This window comes from Myotis yumanensis, unplaced genomic scaffold (genome assembly GCF_028538775.1).
Source record: "Myotis yumanensis isolate MYYU_CA2020_CCGP unplaced genomic scaffold, mMyoYum1.0.hap1 SCAF_4, whole genome shotgun sequence".
In the NCBI taxonomy this organism is placed as follows: Eukaryota; Metazoa; Chordata; class Mammalia; order Chiroptera; family Vespertilionidae; genus Myotis; species Myotis yumanensis.
In genome coordinates this window covers 93802548-93819011 of record NW_027223755.1, presented here as the reverse complement: position 1 = coordinate 93819011, position 16464 = coordinate 93802548, and the positions used below count along the sequence as shown (strand labels likewise).

Sequence of the window (16464 nt, the reverse complement as noted above, 5' to 3'; positions counted from 1 at the left end):
AGAATCTTGGATCAACTGCCTTCTGCACATCCCCCCACTGGGGATCGAGCCCACAACCCAGGCATGTGCCCTTGACCAGAATCGAACCTGGTACCGTTCAGTCTGCAGGCTGAAACTCTATCCACTGAGCCAAACTAGGTAGGGCGATAGTGGTATTTATTGTCCATAGGGTTGTAAATTGGTACAGCTGTTTTGGAAAATAATTTGGCTATCCTGAAAATTTGGACATTTATATACCTTATTGCTACTTAAACCCATTCAAATGTTTAGAATCAGAAACAAGACTAGGATATCCACTCTTGATACTGTTATTCACCATAGTACTGAACATTCTAGCTAGAGCAATCAGGGAAGAAAAAGAAATAAGAGGCATCCATATTGGAAATGGAGTAAAACTGTTTGCAAGTGATTATATATGTAGGAAACTCTAAAGACTCCACCATAAACTTAGAAACAATAAAAAGATACATTAAAGTTTCAAAATACAAAATCAGGTACAAATATCCAATATATTCCTAACAATGAAATATCACAATTGAAATGAAGAAAACAATCCTATTTGCAGTTGCAACAAAAAGAATATATCTAGAAATAAACTTAACAAAGTAGGTGAAGGACCTGTATACTGTGAACTAATAATACATTAGTGAAAGGAATTGAAGACATAAAGTAATGAAAATATATTTCATGATCATGGATTGGAAGAAGCCAGGCTCAAGACTGGCAAGCACAGTGGCGGTGGCAGGAGCCTCCCCTGCCTCCGCAGCGGAGCTAAGAACCCCTTGGGGCTGGCAGTCGGATATCCCCTGAGGGGTTTCAGACTGTGAGAGGGTGCAGGCTGGGCTGAGACACCCCCCCCCCCTCCAGCGCACTAATGTCGTGCATTGGGCCTCTAGTTATTAAAAATGGACACCAAATGACTACGGACCTAAGAAGGTTAGTGCTAACAGCAAAGTGAAAAGGGAAGTTGTGAGAATGACAATAGAGCTTCAAAAAGAAATAATTGTGAAGTGTGACAGAGGTGCCCTGTGTCTGATCTGGCTATTGAGTATGACATGGGAAAATCAACGATTAGCTTAATTTTAAAACAAAAAGGCTACCAAGAGTGCTGATGTAACTATGTGTGTGACAGTGCTCAGGAAACAAAGATCACATTCAATTGAAGAGGTAGAAAAATTATTTTTTATTTAGATTGGGTGGAGAATGTCCAGCCTGAGGAGGACCATATAAGGCCCAAGAAATCATTTGATCTGGCCCTGCCAAGGCATTACTGGTGAGTTAATTAAATTTTTGACCAAATGCAGGAAGCTAATTTTCAAGTTGATCATTTTGTATGGCCCACAGACGATGTTATAAGTATCCAAATTGTCCTTGGCAGAAAAAAAAAAATGGTTCCAGACCCCTAATTTAGATACATGAAAAACAGTCAGTGATAGCAATTAGGGACAATGATATGTGAAAAAGTGAAGATGCTGCATACTGACCTCCTGAGATCACCCATGGAACAGGTGCGGAAAGTGATTTGTTAAAGGCTAGTAGGGTCGGTTTTGTAAATTAAGAAATGAAAAGTAGCCGAAACTGGTTTGGCTCAGTGGATAGAGCGTCGGCCTGCGGACTGAAAGGTCCCAGGTTCGATTCCGGTCAAGGGCATGTACCTGGGTTGCGGGCACATCCCCAGTAGGAGATGTGCAGGAGGCAGCTGATCGATGTTTCTCTCTCATTGATGTTTCTAACTCTGTATCTCTCTCCTTTCCTCTCTGTAAAAAATCAATAAAATATATTTAAAAAAAAAAAAAGAAATGAAAAGTTGCATTTATAGTGTAGTGAGGAATTGGGAGGCTGTAGTTCTAAGAAAGTAGTTGCTGATAATTTTGTGTTCAATTATGATGAGGCAGGCCTCTTCTCGTAGAAAATGCCAGAGACCTACATCACATAGGAGGAAAATTCATTGCCAAAACATAAGCCAATGACTGGCTGGCCTTATTGTTATGTGGGAATGTGAGTGAAGACTTTAAATTGAAGCTTCTACTTGTCTACTATTGTGATAACCCACCAGTTTTCAAGAAAATCATTCTGAAAAACAAGTTGAATGTGTTGTGGAGGGCTAACAGCAAAGCTTGGTTAACCAGCCAATTTTTAATTGAGCGGATTCATGAAGTGTTTGCCCCAAATTTAAAGAAGTATTTCCGGGAAAAATATTTGCCACTTAGGGCACTTCTTATAATGGACAAGGTTCCTTTCCACCCTCCAGGCTTGGAGGCTGAGTTGATGGAGGAGTACAGTTTCATCTCTATTGGTTCTTGCCACCCAACACAACTCTTCCCATCCAGCCCATGGACCAGCAGCTCATTTCTAAATTTAAAGGGCTCTACACAAAGGCACTGTTTCAGAGGTGTATTGAGGTGACCCCTGAAATGAATTTAACCTCCAGGTACTTCTGGAATGAACATTTTAATATTTTCACTTGCTTGAGGCTCATTGACAAAACATGGGAGAAAGTGTCTTCCAATACTATGCAATCAGCCTGGACGAAATTGTGGCTTGAGTCTATTGCTGAAAGAGACTTTTAGGGCTGTGTCTGTTGTGGAGGATATTGTGTGTCTTGGGAAGTCCTTGGGCTTCAAGGTGGATGATGATGATGTGGAGGAGTTGGAGGAGTAGTACAACACTGAGCTGACCATGGAGGAATTCTAAGACCTTCAGAGGGAGGAACAACAAACAGCAGCTGAGGATCTGTTTTCATAAGAGGGAGGAGGGTAGGGAAGATATTCCTACTTTACAAATCTAGGAAAATGCTTGGGAAATGGGGAGAAATGTAAAGGTTTATTGAGAATTATCATCCTGGCAAGTAGTAAACCGTGTGATTTCAATGGCAATGCAGTGTTTCACTTCACTTAAGTGCTAATAACCAGACAAAAATAAACGTCATTGGATAGGTTTTTTGTGAGACATAGACCCGGTGAGCCTGAAGCAAGTTCTACTGGAGCAACGAGATGAAATAACTCTAGAAGAACATTTTTATAGACATGGTTTTGGAAACAATAACATCCCTCCCCTCCATATTCAGTTATTAATAGCTCTCATCATTAAAGTTAAGTTCTAGTTGATAGGTTTGCCGAAGTAGAAATGCACGAGGCCAAAGTGGTAAGGCATTATAAATTTATTAGGTAACCTGGAAAACCAGATGGGCTGAGCCCCAAAATGGCACCAGCAGGTATAGGGAGTCAGAAATTTTAAAGGATTCTAGGCGGTCTTTTTTTTTTTTTTTTTTTTAAATATATTTTATTGATTTTTTACAGAGAGGAAGGGAGAGAGATAGAGAGTTAGAAACATCGATGAGAGAGAAACATCGACCAGCTGCCTCCTGCACATCTCCTACTGGGGATGTGCCCGCAACCCAGGTACATGCCCTTGACCGGAATCGAACCTGGGACCTTTCAGTCCGCAGGCCGACGCTCTATCCACTGAGCCAAACCGGTTTCGGCTAGGCGGTCTTTTTTTGGGCAGATAATTCTCTGGGGGAGTCCTGAGTGTAAAGATAATGGTTTTAGCAAGTGGAATGTGGTCTTAGGAAGTGGAATATGGTCTAAGCAAAAGGGAATGTTGGTTGTGAAGTTGCTGGAACAGTATAGATTTCTTATGTTTTGGAGCAAGGGGTTACAGCAACATGATTTCCCCAAGAGATTGGTTGGTGAAGGTTCGAAAGTAGTCCTGTTGAGTGACTTGGGAGGTAAAAGCTGGTCCTAAGGCTACCACAGCATCACTTGTCTGGTTTTGTTGTTTTTCTGATTCTGGAGCTGAGATACAACTAAGGCCTTTATGTTTTCTTTAGGGAGGAAATGATCAGGGGGATAAGCTGCCTGACTAGTGATATGAAAGGGGAGCTGTTACCTTGGAGGAGATTTTTATTTTCCCAGTTTTGCCCCTTGCTAGGCATCTGGAGCTTTCTGGCCCAGTGAGTTTCTATACCTTACATGGCCCATCATCCTTGCTTTTGGGGTCTCAGGGTCTATATTCCCCTTTAAAGGATTTTTGGCACTGAATTCTTACAGGGAAAGAGGGGCATAAGGTCTTAGTTGAAAGGGGATTGTTTTCCCTCAGAGCCAAAATCCTTGCTCTCTGTCAGAGTGACGACGAGGCCTGGGAACAAAAGGAGGCTATGATAGTGTCTAGGGGTGGTATTTCCTGAGTACAAGTGATAACCTAAACCGTGAGCCGAGGTCCCTTCCCTTTCTTGGGATCAAGTCCCATGAAGCAGAAGAATGAAATCTCAGACCAGAAGATTTAAGCAAAATTGTAGAACATTTAGTACAAGGAGATTCAGACTCTGCACGGGGATGGGGCACAGTAATGGGTTTCCACTGAAGCCTTGTAGTCTTAGAGTATATATTTACTACAAGCCTGCTCCATATCTACCCATGTCACCAGCTTATTGGTTACCTCAATTGTTCTTGCCCAGCAATAGACCTTTCTTTGTTTCTATGCGCCCAACTTATTGTTGCAGCCCCTCCCTAGTTTCACGTAACTCCCTCTCTTGAGTCTGAAAACATTGTTATTTTTGTATGGTTGGTTCCTGTGGTTAGGCTTGCTCAAATTGCTGTGTCTGTCCCTGCCTACATTCCACCTGCCTTTGTTTTCCTCTGGACCACTGGTCTGTTTGCCTACTTGTCAAGCTAACTCCTCCCAGTCTCCCCTCTGATTAGGAGACCCCAACTGCTCTTGGGGGCAGGGGCAATGACCTCTTTGGCTATTTCCTAATGACAGTGGTCTTTGTGGGGGAGCAGTTGTCAGGGTCCCATTAGAGGAGGCCAGGCTAGGGGTCCATGGAAAATGGCATTTGTCTCCATCTGTGGTTGCGTTTGGAGTACCATCTTTAGCTTGAAAGCCTCAATACAAGAAGAAACAAAGCGGTTTAGGAGGTTTAATAAGCAAGGGCTGAAGACTAAGGCTAGGACCACTATGATTAGGGGCCTATCTAAAGATAGGAGCCATGACAGTCAATATATTTTGGATAGTCAACTCACCCAAGAATCTGTGAGGTTTTGTTGAATGAAGCTTTATCAGCCAGGTTACCTGAACTGGGGAAGCAGTAATGGTTTTCACTATTCTGCCCTGAGTGGTCCAAATGTCAGGGTTAATTTCAGTATTCACCAGGGGAAGACATAGTAACATATGAAATAGTTGTCCCCAGGCATACTAAGAGATCTCACCCCAAGAGGGGTGCAGGGCTTTCTGGCATAATTAGGAATGCATGGGAAAAGGATAGCTTACCCCAGCTACACCCTAATGGCTGGGGAAAATACACTGAGTGGCCAGATTATTATGACCACCTGACATTTGTAGGCAAATTAGTCATACACTGCATCATATGGGATATGGAAGCCGAAGGCCTGTTCGAACACCTTTGCTGTCTGTAGTTATCAAGATAAAACGTCTCCAATTCGCACAGGAACACAAGGATTGGACAGTTGAGCATTGGAAAAAAGTCATGTGGTCCGATGAATCGCGTTTCCAGTTGCATCATGCAGATGGCAGAGTGAGAATTTGTCGGAAACAGCATGAAAGCATGCACCCCACATGCATGAGTACAACCCTTCAAGCTGGTGGGGGCAGTGTTAGGGTTTGGGGCACGTTTTCCTGGCATGATTTGGGCCCTTTAATTTGTGTGGAACAACGTCTGAATAGCTCAACATACCTAAGTATTGTTGCTGATCAAGTTCATCCTATCATGGTTATGGTGTATCCCAATGGAGATGGCTTGTTCCAACAAGACAATGCGCCATGCCACAGTGCTCGTACTGTGCAGGAGTGGTTTCAAGAACATGAGGGAGACTTTACCTTGCTTAGGTGGCCCTCACAATTACCAGATCTCAATCCAATTGAGCATTTGTGGGACAAAGTTAAAAGAGCCATCAGGAAGCTGGTTCCACAATACATCAAATCTCACAGAACTGGACAGTACTATTCATTAGGCATGGTGTCAGATTCCTCGCATCACCTTTCAACATCTCGTGGAGTCAATGCCAAGAAGAATCGCTGCAGTATTGAAGGCAAAAGGTGACTCAACAAAGTACTGATGGGGTGGTCATAATAATCTGGCCACTCAGTGTATATCTTTATTGGCTTTCCAGACACACCTGAAACAGTCTCAGCCCCTTACGATAATTTACTAGTATTTAGCTATGAGCTGAAAGGCCTTCTTCTGGGCCTCAGCCTTGGCCTGATCTTTCCTTTTTTTTTTTTGACTTGGGTCTCCTTGTCTCTGTTACTAAAGGCCAGGTCTCTTTGAGGGGTTTGTGTTGCTGTGTCTATTTCGAACTTTGTGGCATATAGCGGGGGCTAATTAGGATATAAAATGGGTGTTCAGAAGAAGGGATCCCTCTGGGGAGGTGGTATCCATTTTGAGTCCGGCAATGAGACAGGTGGTTATATGGCTACAGAGTTGGCACCCTGGAGAATTGACCTGATAGTCGCATTTTGGATCAGTTTGGGGGGCCCTATCAGCACCAACCAGGTAGACTGCTATGTTCTATCTATATAGGGTATCGGCATAGTCATTAGCTGCTAGCCAGATGTGCTCCTTTTCCTCTGGAGTTAGAGAGGACAGGTTGTCGTAGATGTTGTGATAGGTCAGGTCATAGAACTGCGTCAGGTACTCAAATTCCTTTGTAAAGGTGGTCAGGTCGGTTGAAAAAGACCCAAGATGCTTCTCAATCTATGGGAGGTCAGGCATGGAAAATGGAATGTGTATCTGGACAATACCCTTGGCCCAGGCCATCTCTCGGAGGGAGAGGATAGGGAGCTGGACCTGGGCTGTCCTGAAATGTGTAAGAGTGGGGGCTTGGTAAGGAGGATAAGGGGGTAGACGAAGAGGTGGAGTCCAAAGATGGGTGTGGTTGGAGGAGGCACTAAGGAGGTAAATTCTGGGGCCCTGGAGGGAAATGGAGAATCAACTTATCAGAAGGGTCAAAGGAAGGGTCTGAAGGACCTGATATGTCGGGGAGGGACGTTCAGAAGCCTCAGAGTGTAAAGTTCCGGAGTTGGCAGAAGGAGGTTTGAGTGGAGAAGTAGGATTTGATAAGTAGAGCAGGTTTAACACAGAGAAGGATGATTACAGAGTGTAAAGAAGGCCTGGATCTAGGGGATCTCTGACCACTTCCCATTGCAGTGATAGAAATTGTTTAATTCCCAGAGAATGTTAAAATCAAAAGTTCCATTCTTGGGCCATTGTGAGTCATTGTCTAATTTATATTGTTGATGAGGCACTTTGGCCAGAGCTCGAGCTAAGTCCAGAGAATGTTAAAATCAAAAGTTCCATTCTTGTGCCAGTGTGAATCATTGTCTAATTTATATTGTGGATAAGGCACTTTGGCAAGAATTCCAGGACGGCCCATAAGGGAGGGAGGCCTAATCAAGGACAGCAATCATGTCACTGGAGTAGGATTCTGAGGTAAGCCTAGGTTGAGCTGCCACTGCTTACTGCTCTCTGACTAGCAAACTCAGAGTGACTGAAGGTGTGGCAATGGCTCCCCTTCCCCGCAGAACTCTCATGCCAAATGTTAGGGTCACCGAAGAAGGTATGCACAAGGCCAATGTGGTAAGGGATTATAAATTTATTAGGCCACCTGTAAAACTAGATGGGCTGGGCCCCCAAATGGCACCAGCACCCAGGGACAGGGAGTCAGAGATCCTTTTTCTGGGTGAGTCCTGAGGGGAAAGATAATGGTCTTAGCAAGTGGTATATGGTCTAGGCCAGCCGTGGGCAAACTACGGCCTGCGGGCCAGATCCGGCCCGTTTGAAATGAATAAAACTAAAAAAAAAAAAGACTGTACCCTTTTATGTAATGATGTTTACTTTGAATTTATATTAGTTCACACAAACACTCCATCCATGCTTTTGTTCCGGCCCTCCGGTCCAGTTTAAGAACCCATTGTGGCCCTCGAGTCAAAAAGTTTGCCCACCCCTCGTCTAGGCAGAAGGGAATATTAGTTGTGAAGTGGTCTAAAGGTCAGCTACCAGCCGAGGGGCTGTTGATTCAGTTATTTGATCAGACCTAACACTAGTGTGTTTATAAATTTTCATTTTTTACTGTACATTTCCTTTTTATTAAATTTTCATTTATATTTTTTGTCCTTTTTGTTTTTAAAATGTTTATAGATTAAACAATACATTTAGACTTGTACTGTAAATAAGAAAGCATAAAACGGAATAATTTGGGGTCTGGAATGAATTAATTCAACTTATATTACTTCTGAGAAAAAGTGATTTGGTTTTCGAGCAAATGGTTTCCCAAACAGCCTTCTGGAGTGAATTAAGTTCGAGAACCAAGGTTCCACTGTCATACAAAACCTAGGCACTAAACTTAGGGACTTTGGTCTCACAGGGATTTTTGTGAACTTGACCCCAAAGGCAACTGAACTAAAAGAAAAAAAATATTTAAAAATGGGACTGCATCAAACTAAAAGCTTCTGCACAGGAAAAGAAACCACCAACAAGACAGAAAGGCCACCAACCTAATGAGAGAAAATTGCAAAAGATACTTCTGACAAGTAGTAAATATTCAAAATAATATTCAAAATATATAAGGATGCCATACAACTCCACAAAAATACAGTCTTATTTAAAAATGTACAGAGGCCCTGAACAGACACTTTTCCAAAGAAGATATGCAGATAGTTAACAGATATATTAAAAGATGCTTGAGAACCAAGATGGCGGCGTAGGGAGCGGACCTGTGTGTGCTGCTTTCTCACAGCATCATTGAAACTATCAACTATGAAGTAAACAACCGCCACTCAGAAACATGGGGAAGTTGGCCCAGTGGGAGATCTACAACTGGAAGAAAAGAAAGAAGCGCAGTGAGACTGAGTGGGAGCTACGGAGGCACCAAAACCAGAGGTATGCAGTCACACGCCACGCGGGCTGCAAATGGATTCTCGGTTTTTTACGAACCCTCGAATCCTCTGGGCTTGCTCGGGGCGGGTCTCTGAGGCCCCAGATCCCACAGGGAGAGGCGGCCACGGCCTTGCAGTGGTCGGAGAGCGAGGGAAGCTCTGACGCGCGGCTGCTCGCCGGCACCGAGGGACAAGAAGTCCTGGTGTCCCGGGGAGGCAAGGGGCGCGGAGACGCCGCCATCGCTATTTCCTCCACGCTGGCAACTCCCTGTGACCCCACCCTATCCTCCGGGCTGTGCCAGAGGCACAAGAGGGAATGACTGTGCTTTTACAAACTCTCAAATCCACTGAGCTGGTTTGGGCGGGTCTCTGAGGCCCCAGGCTCCAAGGCGAGAGACGGCACGGCCTTCCAGCGGTCAGAAAGCGAGGGAGGCTCTGGCGCTCGGCTACTCGCCGGCACTGGGGGACGCAAAGTCCTGGTGTCCTGGATAGGCAAGGGGCCGCTGAGTCTCCGCCCCGGCGACCCCCTGTGACCCCGCCCTACGCAATTTACATTCCCATCTGGGCTGTGCCAGACTCACAAGTAGAAACGCCTTTGCTTCTGCAAACTTTCAAATCCACTGAGCTGGTTCAGGCAGGATCATGAGGCACCAGACCCTACGGGGAGAGGCAGCACGGCCTTACAGCCATCAGAAAGCGAGAGAGACTGTGTTGCACAGCTGCTCGCCGGCACTGGGGGACACAAAGCCCTGGCAGAGATTCAAGGGACCGCGGAGACTCAGCCAGTGCTATTTGCTCCGCCATGGCGACTCCCTGAGACTCAGCCCTAATCAATTTACATCCCCATCCAAGCTGTGCCAGGTGCACAAAAAGACCCACCTGCGCTTTTGCAGCCTATCCCAACAAATTGGAGACTTCAACTGCTCGCAGCCATGGGAGACACACTCAAGAAGCAGACCCAGGAGAACCAGGATGGCGGCATAAGGAAGAGACCTGTGCGTGCTACCTCACACAACAACATCGAAACTACCAAATATCAGACAAACACCTATCATACAGAACCATGGGAAAGTTGGCCCAGTGGAAGCTCTACAACTGGAAGGAGAGAAAGAACATTGAGACTGAGTAGGATGTGACACCAAGTACAGAGCCCAACCCAACAAACTGCAGATTTCAACTCCTCGCATAGAAAGAAGCGCATTGAGACTGAGTAGGATGTGCAGAGGCACCAAGTACAGAGCCCATCCCAGCAGGCTGCAGATTTCAGCTCCTTGCATCTGGGAGGGATGCAATCGGGGGGCAGAGTCGGGTCTGGGGCCGGCCAGGGCTGGGCCTGACTGGGCCGGCACTGTGGAACTGCTGTACCAGCAAGCGCACAAACATGCCCACTGGTCCCAGTCTCTTGTGGGGCGCTGGGGGACAGCAGACAGGCAGTCTGTGCACTTGGTGGAGGGCAGGAGTGCTGGATGTTCAACCACCAGGAACGCCTGGAGATTTTGTCTGGTGGGGAGCCGCCGGCAGGGGACAGAGGGCCAAACTTCCTGTTTCCCCGGTAAGGCTGGGATGGCCCCGGTGAGGTCGGGATGGCCCCGGTGAGGTTGAAACGGCCCAGGTGTGATAGGGACGACCCCGGTCAGGTCGGAACGGCCCCGGTGTGGTAGGGACAACCCCGGTCAGGTTGAAACGGCCCCCGTGAGGTAGGGACGACCCCGGTGAGGTCGAAACGGCCCCGGTGTGGTAGGGACAACCCCGGTCAGGTTGAAACAGCCCCGGTGTGGTAGCGACAACCCCGGTGAGGTTGAAACGGCCCCCGTGAGGTAGGGACGGCCCCGGTGTGGTAGGGACAACCCCGGTCAGGTTGAAACGGCCCCGGTGTGGTAGGGACGACCCCGGTGAGGTTGAAACGGCCCCCGTGAGGTAGGGACGGCCCCGGTCAGGTTGAAACGGCCCCGGTGTGGTAGGGACAACCCCGGTCAGGTTGAAACGGCCCCGGTGTGGTAGGGACGACCCCGGTGAGGTTGAAACGGCCCCCGTGAGGTAGGAACGACCCCGGTGAGGTTGAAACAGCCCCCGTGAGGTAGGGACGACCCCGGTCTGGTAGGGACAACCCCGGTCAGGTCGAAACGGCCCCGGTGTGGTAGGGACGACCCCGGTGAGGTTGAAACGGCCCCCGTGAGGTAGGGACGGCCCCGGTCAGGTTGAAACGGCCCCGGTGTGGTAGGGACAACCCCGGTCAGGTTGAAACGGCCCCGGTGTGGTAGGGACGACCCCGGTGAGGTTGAAACGGCCCCCGTGAGGTAGGGACGACCCCGGTGAGGTTGAAACGGCCCCCGTGAGGTAGGGACGGCCCCGGTGAGGTTGAAACGGCCCTGGTGAGGCTCAGACGGCCCTGGTGAGGTTGAGACTACTCCAGTGAGGTTGGGACAAATAAAGGGGACCAGTATGGACTGATGAACAGGGGTAGATACAGAAGCAGAGCAACATTGAACAGAATGTTAAACTACAGTGGGAAGCCTGGGGAGGGTTGGGGGGGGATTAAGAGACCAACTGAAGGACTTATATGCATGCATATAAGAGTAACCAATGGACACAAGACACGGGGCGGGGGGGGGCAGAGGGTAGGGGCCGGGGGAATGTCAAGGGGGGGAAAAAAGGAGACATATGTAATACTCTTTGTAATACTTTAAGAAATAAAAATTATTAAAATAAAAAAATAAAAAAAATAAAAGATGCTTAACATTGCTAGTTGTGAGATACCTCCTCACATTTGTTAGAATGGATTTTATCAATAAGTCAGGAAATAACAAGCATTGGAGACTATGTTGAGAAGAAGGAAACCTTGCACACTGCTGGTGGGAATGTAAATTGTTGCAGCCACCATGAAAAACAGTTTGGAGTTTCCTCAAAAATTAACACTAAAGCTACCATATGACCCAGTAATCCCCTCTTCTGGGTATCTACCTGAAAAAAAATTGAAAATCATTATTTATAAAGATACAAGAAACCCTGTGTTCATTGCAGCATTATTCACAATAACTGAGACATGGAAAAAACCTAAGTGTCCCTTGATAGATGATTAGATAAAGATGTGGTACATAAACAATGAAATATTACTCAGCCACAGAAAATGAAATATTGGCATTTGCAACAACACATGCAGTTAGCTCCCAAAAGCAACTGCAGTGGCTCTCATCTTATTAGACTATTCTTGCTGTCTCCTTTTCACTTCCAAAAACATGACCTCCAGTGTGGCTGTCTACGATGGAGTCAAAGTGTTTAATGACATGAAGGTGTGTAAGTCCTCCACACCAGAGGACATGAAAAAGAACCAAAAGCTGGTGCTCTTCTACCTGAGTAAGATAAGAATTTCATTCTGAAGGAGGTAAAGGAGATCTTGGTAAGTGATGTGGGCCAGACTGTAGTGGCCTGTATGCCATCTTTGTCAAGATGCTGCTGAACAGCTGCCACTACACCCTGGATGATGCAACTTATGAGACCAAGGAGAGCAAGAAGGAGGACCTGGTCTTTATCTTCTGGGCCCTCGATTCTTCATACCTTAAAAGCAAAATGCTCTATGCCAGTTTTCAAGGATGCCATCAAGAAGAAGCTGACAGGGATCAAGCATGAATCACAAGCAAACTGCTATTAGTGGAGGTCACTCTGCTGCACTCTAGTACAGAAGTAGGGTGTTAATGCTGTCCTTTCCGTGGAGGGCTAGCCTTTGTGAGCTTCCTCCAGCTCCTTCTTGGAGCATCTGGCAGCCCCAGACCTGCCTGTGGAGGTTGCAGCCTGCTCCTGCCTGCCAGACTATAGGGGCTGTGAGGATCCCATACAGGGAAAGGCAATCCTTTCACCCAGTTACCACCCTCTGGACCTTCCTCCTCCCTCCACCACTGATAGTTCTGGCCTTCCCAAACTGTTTTGCTCTTCTGATTCCTCTTGGATTGAAGCACACCAATCTCCCCCCTCCCCCACCCCAAGGCTCCACAGTTGGTGGGAAGGAACTGTATAACACCCTAAATCCCCACCTGTTGTTCTTTCCTATGTGCCAATTTCTAAACACAATAGGACTCTGCTTATCTATTTAGTTCTGTGTATATATGCAGTGTTGTGGAGATTACCCCTCCCCATAATGCCTGGTTTCCTTATCTTTTTCCACCTGGTCAGGACCACTCATAGAAGCAGTACCAGTAAGGGACTTCAATTTTTAAAAAAACACACATACACAAAATCACAATCTAGATTGATTTTGAGAGTAACATGCTAAGTGAAATAAGATGAAAAAGAACAGAAACCATATGATTTCACTTATATGTGTGATACAAAACAAAAAGCAAAAAAAGAACAAAGAAACAATAGATTTATAAATTCCACAGAATGGTGGTTATTAGAGGGGAAGAGGTTAAAGGGAGATTATAAAAGGAGACTAGGCTTTGGGTAGTGACCTTACAACAGACTATACAGGTGTCAAGTTAGAGGTTGTACACCTGAAATGTATATAATAGTATTAACCAATGTTACCCCAAGAAATTTAATTTAAAAATACAGATATGTACCTTGAAACAATAATATTTATAGCAGTGATATAAGAAAAACAAAAGAGAAATAGAAAACTGGAAATGATCCAATATCTATCATTGTTGACCTGATAAACATGTTTTGTTATATTGACTCAATTGATTATTTTGCCATGTAAATGTATGAATTATTGCTGTCACAACGAAATGGATGAATTTTGTGACTGCATAAAAAAAAACAACAACATGTAGTGGGTTGAGCATCATCTCATGCACCAAAAGATAGCCAGCTGAACTCCGGTAAGGGCACAAAAGAAAAAAATACTGAAGGAATATAAACTGAAAGAATGGAGATTAAAATGGCAGTGGAATAAGTGGATGTTGCATGGACATGCTCCCAGGACCAAACTGAAATTACAACTAAAATACAGAAAAACTCGCAGAATAATCAACTGAAAACTCAATGGAGAGAACCCTGATAACTGAGAATGGAACGTGGAGACTGTAGGGACTGTTAGGAGGAGCGGAAATGCGAAAGTGCTGGCAGGGCTGCTATAGACAGCAACTGAATTTCTGGAGAGATATCTCAGCTGTATGGGGTTGCCACTGAGAATTTTGGGGTCTAATCCCCAAGCTGGGCCCCCGTAGCAGAGAGCTCCAGAACTGAGAGTGGTACACATATAACATATGGCTATGAAAAGCAGCAGGGTTGCTGTCTGCCAGGGATGGAAGGCTGGAAATGTAGACACCCGCTTAAAGGACCAACACACAAAAATCCCTGTGCAGCCACTCATCTTTTGTTCCACCAGAAGGAGGGCAAAGTGAACTAGAGCTGTGTGAGCAGAAGCTAGTGTTGGAGGCTCTGGGGATACAGCTTAGAAGGCAAACACCCAGTTACCTGTGCTGAGTCTTTTCCTCTTGCTGTGGAGGATATCTTTCTCAAGCAGATAATTGCTATGCAGGTAATTTTGCTGCGGGGGGTGGGGTCTAGGGGGTGGGGAAGGGCAAACAGTTGACCCACCCTATTGGAAAAATGCCTTGACCCACAGTGTGGAGTTTCTGAGGCCCAATAAGACACTGAGAATAACATTTAACATCCAGGCAGAAGCAATTGCCCCACCGTGTTGGGAAAACTGGCCAAACCTGTGGGCAGTTGCCTGAATCCAATCAGTTTGCGGCAGAGGCGGTCTCTGGAGACTTTGAGTCTTTATCTGACCTAATTAGTCATGTATAGCGTTTGACATTGTCCTTTCTGCACTAGAGATTTAGAAATGTAGTTGGTCTACCTCATACATAGTCACAAACACAAATAGGCAACCAAAATGAGGAGACGAAGAAACAACCCCCAAAGGATAGAACAAGATTATTCTCCAGAAGAACAGATAAATGAAATGGAGATAAGAAATTTATCTCTTACAGAGTTCACAATAATGATGGAAAGATGCCCAACAGTATGAGAAAAGATACAGTAACTATGGAGAATCGAAGATGGCGGCATAGGTAAAACACCGGAGACTGCCGCCGTGGACAACCACTTCAAAAATACAACTAAAAGTCGGAGCGGACATCAACCAGAACCACGGGAAGGCTGGCTGAGGAGAGTCTCTTCAATTAGAAGCAAAAACAACAGCATTCCGACGCTCAGCGGAGGCGCAGTGTGGAAAATTTAAAGGTACGGCGGTGCGGTGGTGAGGGTGCGCGCGCAAAGCGGGCTGGCGGCTGAGGGCGCGATTGTCGTTTTCAATCAGGAGCGAATCTCAGACTCTGGGCTACAGATCCGGGCGAGTCTCTAGGGACCCAGACTCAAACGGGAGAAGCGGGACTGTCTGGCTACGGCCCCTCCGAGGTTTGCAGCGATTGCTGGGACAGAGAGGCAGAGCCCCTGGGGACGGACTGAGAGCGGCCATAGCTGCTCCCTCCCCCCCGCCCTGTTGAGCCCGCCCCGCCCAAACCCTGCGCACAACCATTTGCCGACCGCCTCACGCAAGGGCTGGACTAGCACCTCCCCTGAGGACTGAAGTTTTCCCACAGCTGATTTCCACCGCCAGTCGGCCTGATGGTCAAATCCCTCTAGTGTTAACTACAACAATTAAGGCTTCGCTAGAACAAGACTGCGCACAGAGACCACAAGGGGGTGCACCAAGAAAGCATAAAAGATGCGGAGACAAAAAAACATGACAGAAATGGAGGATATGGAGCTAAGAATCGCAATCTTGAGGGCTTGCCATAAATTTGTGCAGAGCCTCACGAAAACTAATGAGACCCTCGATGCTACGATAAAGAAATTAGAAAGTAAGCATACACGGACTGAAATAAAGAATATTATACCCAATAGCAGACCAGAGGAGTGCAAGAATCAAACCAAAGATTCGACAAAAAACACCCAATTGGAAAAGCATAATGAAAAAAGAATCCGAAAGTGTGAAGATAGTGTAAGGAGCCTCTGGGACAGCTTTAAGGGGACTAATATCAGAGTCATTGGAGTCCCAGAAGATGAGAGACAGCAAGATATTGAAAACCTATTTCAAGAAATAATGGCAGAAAACTTCCCCCACCTAGTGAAAGAAATGGACTTACAGGTCCAAGAAGCGAAGAGAACCCCAAACAAAAGGAATCCAAAGAGGACCACACCAAGACACATCATCATTAAAATGCCAAGAGCAAAAGACAAAGAGAAAATCTTAAAAGCAGCAAGAGAAAGAAACTCAGTTACCTACAAGGGAATACCCATACGACTGTCAGCTGATTTCTCAACAGAAACTTTGCAGGCCAGAAGGGAATGGCAAGAAATATTCAAAGTGCTGAATACCAAGAACCTACAACCAAGATTACTTTATCCAGCAAAGCTATCATTCAGAATTGAAGGTCAGATAAAGAGCTTCACAGATAAGGAAAAACTAAAGGAGTTCATCACCGCCAAACCAGTATTATATGAAATGCTGAAAGGTATCCTTTAAGAAGAGGAAGAAGAAAAAGGTAAAGATACAAATTATGAACAACAAATATGCATCTATCAACAAATGAATCTAAGAATCAAGTGAATAAATAACCT

The 16464-nt window shown here is 45.9% G+C and overlaps 1 protein-coding gene and 1 pseudogene across 2 annotated transcripts in view; both read left to right on the top strand.

Moving 5' to 3' along the window:
* ATF7IP2 (activating transcription factor 7 interacting protein 2) overlaps positions 1 to 16464 on the top strand; it is a 116982-nt gene that overhangs the window by 23758 nt on the left and 76760 nt on the right. The gene's annotated exons all lie outside the window — the stretch shown is intronic.
* Positions 11584 to 12622, top strand: LOC139008242 (cofilin-1 pseudogene; annotated as a pseudogene).